This window comes from Petaurus breviceps, unplaced genomic scaffold, assembly GCF_028583685.1.
Source record: "Petaurus breviceps papuanus isolate PSGF00001 unplaced genomic scaffold, PetGlider_PUasm1.0 90865, whole genome shotgun sequence".
In the NCBI taxonomy this organism is placed as follows: domain Eukaryota; kingdom Metazoa; phylum Chordata; class Mammalia; order Diprotodontia; family Petauridae; genus Petaurus; species Petaurus breviceps.
In genome coordinates, this window is record NW_027187367.1 from 8,336,337 (window position 1) to 8,348,357 (window position 12,021).

Sequence of the window (12,021 nt, forward strand, 5' to 3'; positions counted from 1 at the left end):
AGGAAGGAAGGAAGGAAGGAAGGAAGGAAGGAAGGAAGGAAGGAAGGAAGGAGCGAGCTATATTGCCCACCAGTTGGGTCTCCAGCGGAGCAGCTACTACCACTCATTCTTAAAGAGGACCATGACATCAGGAAGGTGATGTCATGACGTGCAAATTAATTGTATTTAAGTGAGGGAGGGCTATGCAAAGTCACCGGACTCACTTTTTCCTTCAGAGCAAACTGAATCCATTGGTAAAATATCAATCTGAAAGACTGGAGATGACCTTCTGCCCAGGGACACATAACTAGTACGTGTCTGAGGCTGGATTTGAACTCAGGAAGAGGAGTCTTCCTGATTTCAAGTCCAGGGTTCTATCCACCTTGCTGCCCCAAATTACATTATTTATATTGTATTTTTATTTATATTAATAAACACTTTCTAATTACATTTTATTTTGGTTTGGGCCCCACTAGAGAGTTTTGCAGGCTTACTGGCCAGAGTTTGACACCTCTGATATCAAACTCAAGTAGTCAAACCTGATTGAAAGTACATACAATATTTTCAACCTACATGGGAGGAATTCAGTATCCTTCACCAGGAGTAGCTAGGTGGCGCAGTGAATAGAGCACGAGGCCCTGGAGTCAAGAGGACCTGAGTTCAAATGTGACCTCAGACTCTTTACACACTTACTAGCCACGTGACTTTGGGCAAGTCACTTAACCCCAATTGCCCTCCAAAAAAGCAAAAAGAAAAAAATTTTTTTAATGTCCTTCACCATCTTAATTGTCTTCCTCAAGATGCTCTTTAGCTTATCAACATCCTCTCTAAAATGTGGCATCCAGAGTAGAACACAATACTTCAGATGTGGTCCAATTCGTACAGAGTATATAGTATCTAGGACACCTTCTGGGTCCTGGGTACCTCTTAATGAAGCCTAAGATTGCATTAACTTTCTTGGGAAAACCATGAAGCAAATCCAAGTGAGATAGCAACCTTGACTACCAGATTATCATATATGACACCATATTCCTCCAAGACCTTTCCACTAGGAGGGAGATGTGTTCTTATCAAATATTCTTTTTTTAATTCAATTTTATTTTATTTTCAGTTCTGAATCCTCTTCCTCCCACCTCCCTCTTTCTCTGCCCCACCCATTGAGAAAGCAAGAAAAATAAAAACATTACAAATATGTATAGCTAAACAAAACAAAGTTGTGTTAGTTGTGTCATATGTTCACGTATGTATATCTGTGGCTACATGTGCATATGCATATGTGTACATATAGTCATATAACACATGTGAACTCTTGTATGTTATGTCATATGTGTGTTGTATGTGTATGTACATCAATGTGCACTCTGAGTCCATCACCCCTCTCTCTCTGGAAGTGGATAGGATATTTCATCATGAGTCCTAGAATTATGGTTGGTCATTATTTTACCAATTATTATCTAGAGCCAAAACTATTTGTTACAATCCCTCAGCATTCCCATTTCTTTTATAGGTTGGTTGTTTGGGATTTTTTTTTTTCGTTTCCAGAGTTGTAGTCATTGTATATCTTGTTCTCTGGGTTCTGCATATTTCGCTCTATCACTTCAAACTAGGCTTCCCATCTTTTTCTAAATTCTGTCAATCAGTAATAATAAACTACTATGTGCCATTCCCTATGCTAGATACTGGAGATACAAGTATAAAGAATGAAGCAGATCAATGGAATAGATTGGGTACACAAGACTCAGCAGCCAATGACCATAGTAATCTACTGTTTGATAAACCCAAACACCGAGGGTTTTTGGGGTAAGAACTCACTATTTGACAAAAACTGTAGGGAAAATTGGAATATAGTATGGCAGAAACTGGGCAATGACCAATATCTAACACCATGTACCAAAATAAAGTTGAAATGGGTGCATGGTCTAGGTATAAAGGCTGATACTATAAGCAATCTGGGAGATCAAGGAATAGTTTACCTGTCAGATTTATGGAGAAGGGAAGATTTTATGATGAAATGAGGTTGAGAGCATTATAAAATGCAAAGTGGATAATTTTGATTACATTAAATCAAAAAGTTTCTGTACACATAAAGCCAATGTAACCAAGATTAAGAGGGAAGTGGAAAATTGGGAAAGAATTTTTATAGCCAGTATCTCTGATAAAGGCCTCATTTCTAAAATATACAAAGAACTGAGTCAAATCTATAAGAATACAAGTCATTCCCCAATTGATAAATGGTCAAAGGATATGAACAAGCAGTTTTGAGGGGATAATGCTCTAAATCACCATCGATTAGAGAAATGCAAGTCAAAACAACTCTGAGGTACCACATCTCACCAGTCAGATTGGCTAAGATGACAAAACAGGAAAATGATAAATGCTGGAGAGGATGTGGAAAAATTGGAACACTAATGCATTGTTAGTAGAGCTGTGAACTGATCCAACCATTCTGGAGAGCAATCTGGAACTGTGCCTAAAGGGCTATAAATAAGTGCATACCCTTTGACCCAGCAATACCACTTCTAGGGTTGTATCCCAAAGAGATCATAGAAGTGGGAGGAAGACCCGTATGTACAAAAATATTTATACCAGCTCTTTTTATGGTGGCAAAGAATTGGAAATCAAGGGGAAGCCCATCAATTGGGGAATGGATGAACAAGATGTGGTATATGAATGTAATGGAATACTATTGTGTTATAAGAAATGAGGAGCAGACAGACTTCATAATAACCTGGAGATACTTATGTAAACTGATGTTAAGTGAGAAGAGCAAAACCAGGAGAAATTTGTACACAATTACAGACACAAGGTATGTGTGACGACTAACCTTGATAGACGGAACTCCTCTCAGCAATGTAAGGTTATAAGACAACTCCAAAAGACTCATGATGGGGAGCGGCTAGGTGGCACAGTGAATAGAGCACCGGCCCTGGAGTCAGGAGGATCTGAGTTCAAAACTGGCCTCAGACCCTTGACCCACTTACTAGCCATGTGACTTTGGGCAAGTCACTTAACCCCAATTGCCCTCCAAAAAAGAAAAAAAAAAAGACTCATGATGGAAAGAGATATCCAACACAGAGGAAGAGTTGTAGAGTCTGAATGCAGATTGAAGCAAACTATTTGCTCCCTTTTGTTTTCTTGTTTTGTTTCCTCTTTCCCATCATCCATTCCATTGGTTATAATCCTTCTTTACAACCTGACTAAAGTTTAATATGAAGGTATTTGTAGATTTTATGTTTGACTGCATGCCGCCATGAGGGAGAGAGAGGGGGAGAAAATTTGAAACTCAGGGGATTGTGGAACTAAATGATATAAACTAAAAGTAAATAAACAAATTAATTTTAAAAAAAAGAATGAAGTAATCCCTACTCTCAAGGAGCTTACATTCTAAGTGGGGAGACAACATATTTAAGTATACACAGAATAAATATAAATTACATAATACAAAGTAGTTAAAATACAAGGTAGTTTGGGAGGGAGGGCACTTAGCAATAGCAACAGGGTAGGGGTGTGGCATCGGGAAATCGACAATTTTCTCAAAAATGGCTCTGGAGTTGGTGCAGTGAATAGAGCACAGGTCCTGGAGTTAGGAGGACATGAGTTCAAATCCAACTTCAGACACTTAACACTTAACTAGCTGTGTGACCTTAGGCAAGTCACTTAACTCCAATTGCCCTGTCTTCCCCCCTCCCAAAAAAAAATATGCTTGAGCTGTCTTAAAAGAACAGGGGGATTCTAAGAGGCAGGTAAAAAAGGAGCACATTAAAAAAAAAAGGGGGCAGCCAGGTAGCACAGTGATTAAGAGCACCGGCCCCAGTGTCAGGATGACCTGGGATCGAATCCAGGCCCAGATACTTAGCACCACGCCAAGAAATAACTGGCCGTGTAACCTTGAGCAAGTTACTTAACCCCAATTGCTTAAAATATATATATATAACAAGACCAAACAAATATACAAACACATCCCTCCAATATATATGAAATAATCTCCCCTCCCCCACATCTCAGGGGACCAGAGAGGTATTAGGCTTATAGTTTAACACAGTTCTTACATAGCAATAGTCCCATCAAGTTCAAGTCCAAAGTTCTATGGGGGTTTCCTACTAGGAAGTCTAGAATCCTGGGTTGCAAAAAAGATCCCTATGGCTCCAGCTCCCAGGCTGGAGACTCTGCTCCCCTGCACCTAGAATTGAAAAGGACAAAGGAAACAATATGAAAACTTCAAGCCTGTTCCTTGGGGCAACAAGGTGTGAGTGCAGGGGAAGAGAGGTGGCTTTCCCAAATTATTCACTTGCTGTGAATGAATTTTTAGATTTATTTTTAATTAAATTAATTTTTAGATTTTGGATGTCAGAATTATTAGAACTATTTGATACAAAGATTTTTTTCCTCTTAGTCCTTATCTTTTATTCTAATTCCAAGTACATTGATGTTGCTGGTGCAAAAGTTTTATATACTGGGGCAGCTAGGTGGCGCAGTAGAGCACTGGCCCTGGAGTCAGGAGGACCTGAGTTCAAAACTGGACTCAGACACTTAACACAAAAACTAGCCGTGTGACTTTGGGCTTAAGCCCAATTGCCCTCCAAAAAACAAACAACAAAAAAAGCTTTATATATTCAAAATTATCTATTTTATCTTTTATAATCTGCTTTATCCCATGTCTACTTATGAATTCTTCTATCCACGCTTGCATACCTTATTTTTATTTTCAAAATATATTTTTATTGATATCTGTTGTTTTTACATTGCTTACATTTCCGCCAGTATTCCTCTCCCTCTGACCTGATAACCATTCCATATAAAAAGATGATTTTTTTTCTTTTTGGGGGGAAGGCAAGGCAATTAGGGTTAAGTGACTTGCCCCAAGTCATAATAACTGTGTCAAGTGTCTGAGATAGAATTTGAATTCAGGTCCTCCTGACTCCAGGGCCTGTGCTCTATTCACTGTGCCACCTAGCTGCCTGGATAATTTTTTTTTAAAGGAAAAAGAGGGGGAAATCAACAAAACACTAAAAAAAATCTGTATTCAGATTCAGCATTTCACATTTATGAAACACCTCTGTAGAGGAGTAGGGGCTTGGAGATATCTTGTCATATCTTTTTTTGGAACTATTCTTGTCTTTCCTTGTTTATTTTAAAAGTTTTATTGATACCTTTTGCTTTTATATCATAGTCACTATTGGATAACCTCTATACCCCCACCTCAAATGAGCTTTCCTTTATAACAAAGAAAAACAGTTAAGCAAAACCAGCTGACATCTGAGAGTTTATGTAATATGCTTATGACAACCTTTCCCACCAGCAAAAGAAAGGAGACATATTTCTTCATCTCATTCATTATGATTATATGTTGTTCATCTTCATTTTGTAGGGTTTTTCCTGTTTACATTATTATTATTATTAGTAGTAGTATTTTGCTTTTTGGAGGGGGGAGGGCAGGGCAGTTGGGGTTAAGGTCACACAGCTAGTAAGTGATGTGTCTGAGGCTGGATTTGAACACAGATCCTCCTGACTCCAAGGCTCGTGTTCTATTCACTGCTCCACCTAGCCACCCTGTTCACATAATAATATCCCATGCCATTCATAGAAACAATTCATTCGGGGTGTCCAGGTAGCACAGCGAGTAAGAGCACCGGCTCCAGTGTTGGAATGACCTGGAGATTGAATCCCGGGCTCGGACACTTAGCACCCACCCAGAAACACCTGGCCGTGTAACCTTGAGCAAGTTACTTAACCCCAATTGCTTAGGGGTGGCCAGGTGGCTCAGCGAGTAAGAGCACTGGCTCCAGTGTTGGGATGACCTGGATCAAATCTGGGCTTAGATACTCAGCACCGCACCCAGAAATAACTGGCCGTGTAACCTTAAGCGAGTTACTTAACCCTGATTGCTAAAAAAAAAAAAAAAAAAAAAGAAACAATTCATTCAACCTTTTCCGGTAGATGGACATCTATTTTATGTGCAGATTTTCATTACCACAAACAATGCGGCTATATATATTTGGATACTTATGTTTCTGAACTGTTTTTCTGTCTTCAGCTTCTCTAGAATACTTAGTCAGTGGGATCTCTTGGGATAAACAGTATGAACAACTTAGTGGCTTTTCTGATGTAGTTGCAAATTGTTTTCCACATGGTTGGACTAACTCAAAAATCTATAAAAAACATATTAGCATTCCATAGCTCCTCCAAAAATGATTATTGGTCACCAGTTTCTTGGGTGTAAAGGGGTACCTCAGAACTGTTATTTCTCTGACTAGTGATTTGACAGAATTTTTCCTATGGTTGACAATTATTTCCCTTCTTTTGAGAGTGACTTGTTTATTCCCTCATGGGGGAATGACTGTTTAGGCTTTTGGATTTGTGTCAAAACTCTTTAGAATTAAAACTTGTAGCAGATCAATTTTACACAAAGATATTTCACCTCAATTTATATCTTTTTTCTAATTTGTGCTACATTGATGTAGCTCTATCCTCACACTGAGAAAAGTCTTACAAGTTACAATTATGGTTTTTCCACATAGGAATGTAAATAGTTAAACTTTAATAAGTTACCTATGATTTCCTTTTTACCTTCTTGTGCTTTTCTTCTTGTATTTGAACATCAAATTTTCTGTTCAGCTCTGGTTTTTTCATCAAGAATGCTTGAAAGTCCTCTATTTCATTAAATAACCATGTTTTCCCCTGTAACATTACACTCAGTTTTTCTGGGTGGGTGATTCTTTGTTTTTTTTTTTTTTTAAGCAATCGGGGTTAAGTAACTTGCTCAAGGTTACACAGCCAGTTATTTCTGGGTGTGGTGCTGAGTGCCTGAGCCCGGGATTCGATCTCCAGGTCATCCCAACACTGGAGCCAGTGCTCTTACTTGCTGAGCCACCTGGCCGCCCCTGATTCTTTGTTTTAGTCCTAGCTCCTTTGACCTCCTGAATATCATATTCCAAGCCCTTTGATCCCTTAATATAGAAGTTGCTAGATCTTTTTTTATCCTGATTGTGTTTCCACAATACTCAAATTATTTCTTCCTGACTTTGTGCCATGTTTACTCCTTTTCCTGGGAACTCTGGAATTTGGGTATAATATTACTAGGAATTTTCTTTTCCCAATCAGTGAATTCTTTCCATTTCTGTTTTGCTTTCTGGTTCTAGAATATCAGGGCAATTTTGCCTGATATTTCTTGAGAGATGGTGTCTCCATGCTTTTTTTTTCCCTTCTTTCTTTCTGGAGGGCAGTTGGGGTTAAGTAACTTGCCCAAAGTCACACAGCTAGGTTTTTTTGGTGTATGTGTTAAATGTCTGAGGCTGGATCCGAACTCAGGTCCTCCTGACTCCACGGCTGGCACTCTACTCACTGCACCACCTAGCCACCCATCTCCATGCTTTTTTTTTTATTGTGGCTTTCAGGTAGTCCAATAATTTTTAAACTATCTCTCCTGGATCTATTTTCCAGGTTAGTGGTTTTTCCAATGAGATATTTCACATTGCCTTGCATTTTTTTTTTCATTTGTTTTGATGTGTCTTATAGTATCTTGGTTTCTGATAAAGTCATTAGCGTCCACATGACACCACGTGTCATCACATGTTACCTCGCATGTCGATGCATATGTTACTGCGTGTAAAACATATGTCCACCACGTGCCACAAATGACACCCTGTGCTACTCACACATTGTTGTATGTCATCACAGGACATGTCAGACAGTCAATCACATGTCAAAATATGACCATCACATGTCAAAGTATGGCCATAACATATCAGTGTATGTGCACTTTGTGTCATTGCATGCCAGACGCATGTCCTCACATGGCACTACATGGTACCACATATTATTGTGTGTCGAATGCATGCCCATCACAGTCAAATGTGTGTCTGTTGCTTGCCATCACATGGCACCGCATGTCATCACATATCAAACACATATGATCACATGGCACCACATGCAAGTGCAGGTCATTGTGTCAACACATGATACCACGTGTCAAATGCACATCATCACATGACACCACACAAACAATGCAATCACATGTCAACATGTCAAACGCATGTCATCATGTGACAGCACTTTAGACACTTCATCATAACAAGTAATTATTTCCAAAATACTGTCTTTTGTTTTTTCCTAAAGATTTACTTAGGATTCAAATTGAAAGGCACAACTTCTCCCTCTGCCTCCCCGCCACCACAGTAAAAATTTTAAAAGTAGCAAAATGATATCAGTTTTTCTTCACCCCTTCTGCTATCCAAACAAATTCTAAGTTAGGTTAGAAATATTTTCATGTGATCCATGTGTACTGTTTCACTGACCCCTATCATAGGTTATATGCACTTAGTCCAGAACACAACTAATAGGTCAAAGGATTCTGTATTAGCATGACAGATATTGAAGTATTCGTTACTTTCATGCTTTCAAAAAAAAACCGATGTCTGTGAAGGGATTTGTTGGGGATTTAGAAATCCCTACAGCATCATTCTATGCCGCTCTCACTATTCTATGGCACTCTCACAAACATGAAGACAAGACAGGGTCTTATATACAGAAGGTTGTGGGAGGAATCTAGGGATGGTCTAGGGGAGGACTTTCAGGAGGGTCTTCAGGAGGAGTTAATGAAGTCAATGAGTTATTAAGGGTGGGAAGTTGCTGGAGACTACAGACAATGGTGGGCTAGGCCAGTTCAAGGGTGAATTAACACTTTGATAGGCTCAAGGGTGGGAAGTAGATGAACAATGTAGGGCTAGGCTAGAGTTAGTAGTTAGTAGTTAGTAACTAGGTTAGAGGTCTGGGCCCACCCACAATGTAAGGCTTATTGCCTCATGCAAATGCCTCATCAAATGAGACAATTTAATCAAGAGTCTAAGGGAGGTTCCCAGAGCCTGTACCTCAAGGACTCCAGAGCTAAGGGATTGCCTGGGAGAAGGTTGTGGTCAGCGGTGATGAAGAATTGCAGGGAAGTTATCAGATTTAGCAGCTAAAAGCAGTTTCTTGATAAGCTTTAAGGGGGCAACTAGGTGGCACAGTGAATAGAGTACCGGCCCTGGAGTCAGAAGGACCTGAGTTCAAATCCAGCCTCAGATACTTAACACAAAACCTAGCCGTGTGACCTTGGGCAAGTTACTTAACCCCAATTGCCCTCAAAAAAAAAAAAAAGATAAGCTTTGAGAGCAATTTAGACAGAAATCAGGCTCCAAGGGGTTAATGGAATGGGAAGATAGGAAATGGAGGCAAGGAATGCAGGCTTTTTTTCCCCTAGGAGCTTGGCAAGGAAAAGTAGAAGAGCCATAGCTTACGGGGGATGGTAGGTCCAAATGAGGATTATTTAAGGACTGGGGTGAGTTGGGCATGTTTGTTGGCAGCAGAGATGCAAGTAGGTAGGAAAGGAGAACAGGAGAGGAAACATTTGAAGAGGAAGGTCCTTTAAGATAGAGGGACTTTCTGATCAAGGGTAAAAGTAGAGGGATTCACTGTGGCAAGGAAAAAGGCCACCTACCCCTTTCTCAGAGCCTTGGAACTAAGAAAGGAGAGAATAGAGAACAGAGGGACTTTATAGTGTGGAGTAAAGGAGGAGATGGAGTTCACAGTGGATCAACATGATTTTGTGAGTAAAACAAATGGCAAAGGTCCCCTGCTAAGATCGAGAGGGGGAGGTAGGAGGAGGTGGCACAGGGGGCTTGAGAGAAAAGAAGGTTTAGAATAGTTGCTACAGGGAGCAGAGAAGAATGAAAAGAATGCTGTGCCTTGGGGACCAGTTGATATAATAGTATATATTTTAATGGACCCAGTTCTCTTGTTTAGCCTTTAAAATTTTTCATTTTTTAAAATTATGAACTTGAAAAATATAAACAAGCATTAACATTTTTAAAAAATCAATTTATTTTTTAAAATTTTTAGTTCCAAATTCTCTCCTTTCCCACTCATTGAGAAAGCAAGCAATATGATATCAATTATACATGTGAAGTCATGCAAAACATATTTCCATATTAGACATGTTGCAAAAAATAAACAGGAAAAAGCAAGGAAAATAAAATAAAAGGAGTAAAGCATGAGCATTTTAATATACCAAGAACAGGAAAAGGGGATTTCATAAGAAACTATGAACTTTTATTACATGGTTTGCTTTTGTGTATATATTGAATTTAATGACAGTTATAAAACCATCCAACTGATTCCAAAAGACTCATGATGGAAAATGCTATCCATATCCAGAGGAAGAACTATGGAGTTTGAATGCAGATCAAAGCAGACTATTTTCACTTTTTAAAATTTGTGTGTGTGTGTGTGTGGAAGGTGTAGTGGTTTTCCCCCTTTTGTTCTGTTTGTTCTTTCACAACTTGACTAATGTGGAAATATATTTAACATGATTGCACATGTATAACCTATATCAGATTGCTTGCCATCTTGAGGAGAGGGAAGGGAGAAAAATTTGGAACTCAAAATTTAAAAAAAAGAATGTTAAAATTTGTCTTTATATATAATTGGAAAAAATAAAATACTATTTAAAAATTTAAAAAGTAAAAAAAAAAAAGTTTGTTAACTCTGCAGTTGGTTCAGATAAGAGGCAGTGATTGAGAAGGAACTCACAGTCCCTTAAAGAGAACAGCTCTCCATCTGTTGAGGAAGAGGAGATTTCTCTCTCCTTCCCATCAGCAGTGGCACTCTGCATTGGAGCTATTCACCAAATAGGAGTCATCACATCCATTAGCAAGATGGTCTGTTGGACACCCAGTTCAAAAGAATCCAAGGCACAGTGGAATCAACTAGATTTGATTAGACTAGACATCCAGAAGGGTTTGGAGACCCATAATCTCTGTAAGGACATAGACACAAAGATGACTAGCATTCCAGAGAGAAGAATCTCCAGGAAGCATGACCCCTGGCAGAAGAGAAGAGAGCTGGGGGCTGTGTATTCGGTAGGGAACAAACCCTGAAAACTGAGAGCTGGCTTGTGGAGGAGAGCAGTCTCAGGGTACCCAATTCAGCAACCAACCCAGTAGAGATGCTGGGAAAGCAGCATGAGGACTCCATGAGAAAGAAGAAAAAGGCATCTGCGTGAGTCATAGGCATGAGTTGGCCTGGTCACATGTGCTTCTTACATTTGTACCTCATTACTGGAGTATTGTGTACATGTGCACTGATGGGGTCCCATGAGTTATAACAACAACAACAACAATTTATATAACACCATGTGCCAGGCACTGTGATAAGAGTTTTACAATTATTATCTCATTTGATCTTCACAACAGTTCTATGAGGTAGGTGCTACTATCCCCATTTTACAGATAAGCAAACTGAGTCAGAGGTTAAGTGACTTGTCTGCAGTCACACAGCTAGTAAGAGACTGGATTACAACTCAGGCTTTCCCAACTCCATGCCCAGCAACCACTGAGTCATCCAGCTGCCTCATAGTTTTGGAATGTCCAAACCCCAAGACTCACCTTCAAAGTGGGGACAATAATGATCCTGGATAATACTTACAGAGCCCTTTAAAATTTGCAAATACAGGGCGGCTAGGTGGCACAGTGAGTAGAGCGCTGGCCCTGGAGTCAGAAGGACCTGAGTAGTTCGGTTCTGGCCTCAGACACTTAACACCCACACAAAAAAAAGCTAGCTGTGTGTAACCTTGGGCAAGTTACTTAACCCCAATTGCCCTCCAAAAAGAAAAAAAAAAGATTTGCAAATACACATATTATCTTTCCTCTCTGGGAAGCTGGTATAGAGGGGGTACTACATATTTGTTAGGACTATTCCTTGAAAGGTTTTAAATGGTAGAAATAATACTTTTTACAGAATCAGGGAACTTGGATTTGAATCCCACCTTCACCATCTCTTCACTCTCTACCTATGTGATCTTGGGCAAGACATTTGACCTCTTTTAACTTCACTTTCCTCATTTGTCAAATGAAGGAGTTGGAATAGATGACCTCAGAGGTCCCTTCCAGCTCTCAATCTATGATGATGCTATATAATCCTCTCTCAGTATCAAAAGAGGCATAAAAGAGGGAGATACACATTTAACACAGAGGTGGTTGCCAATGTCTTGTAAAATGGCCTGAGAAA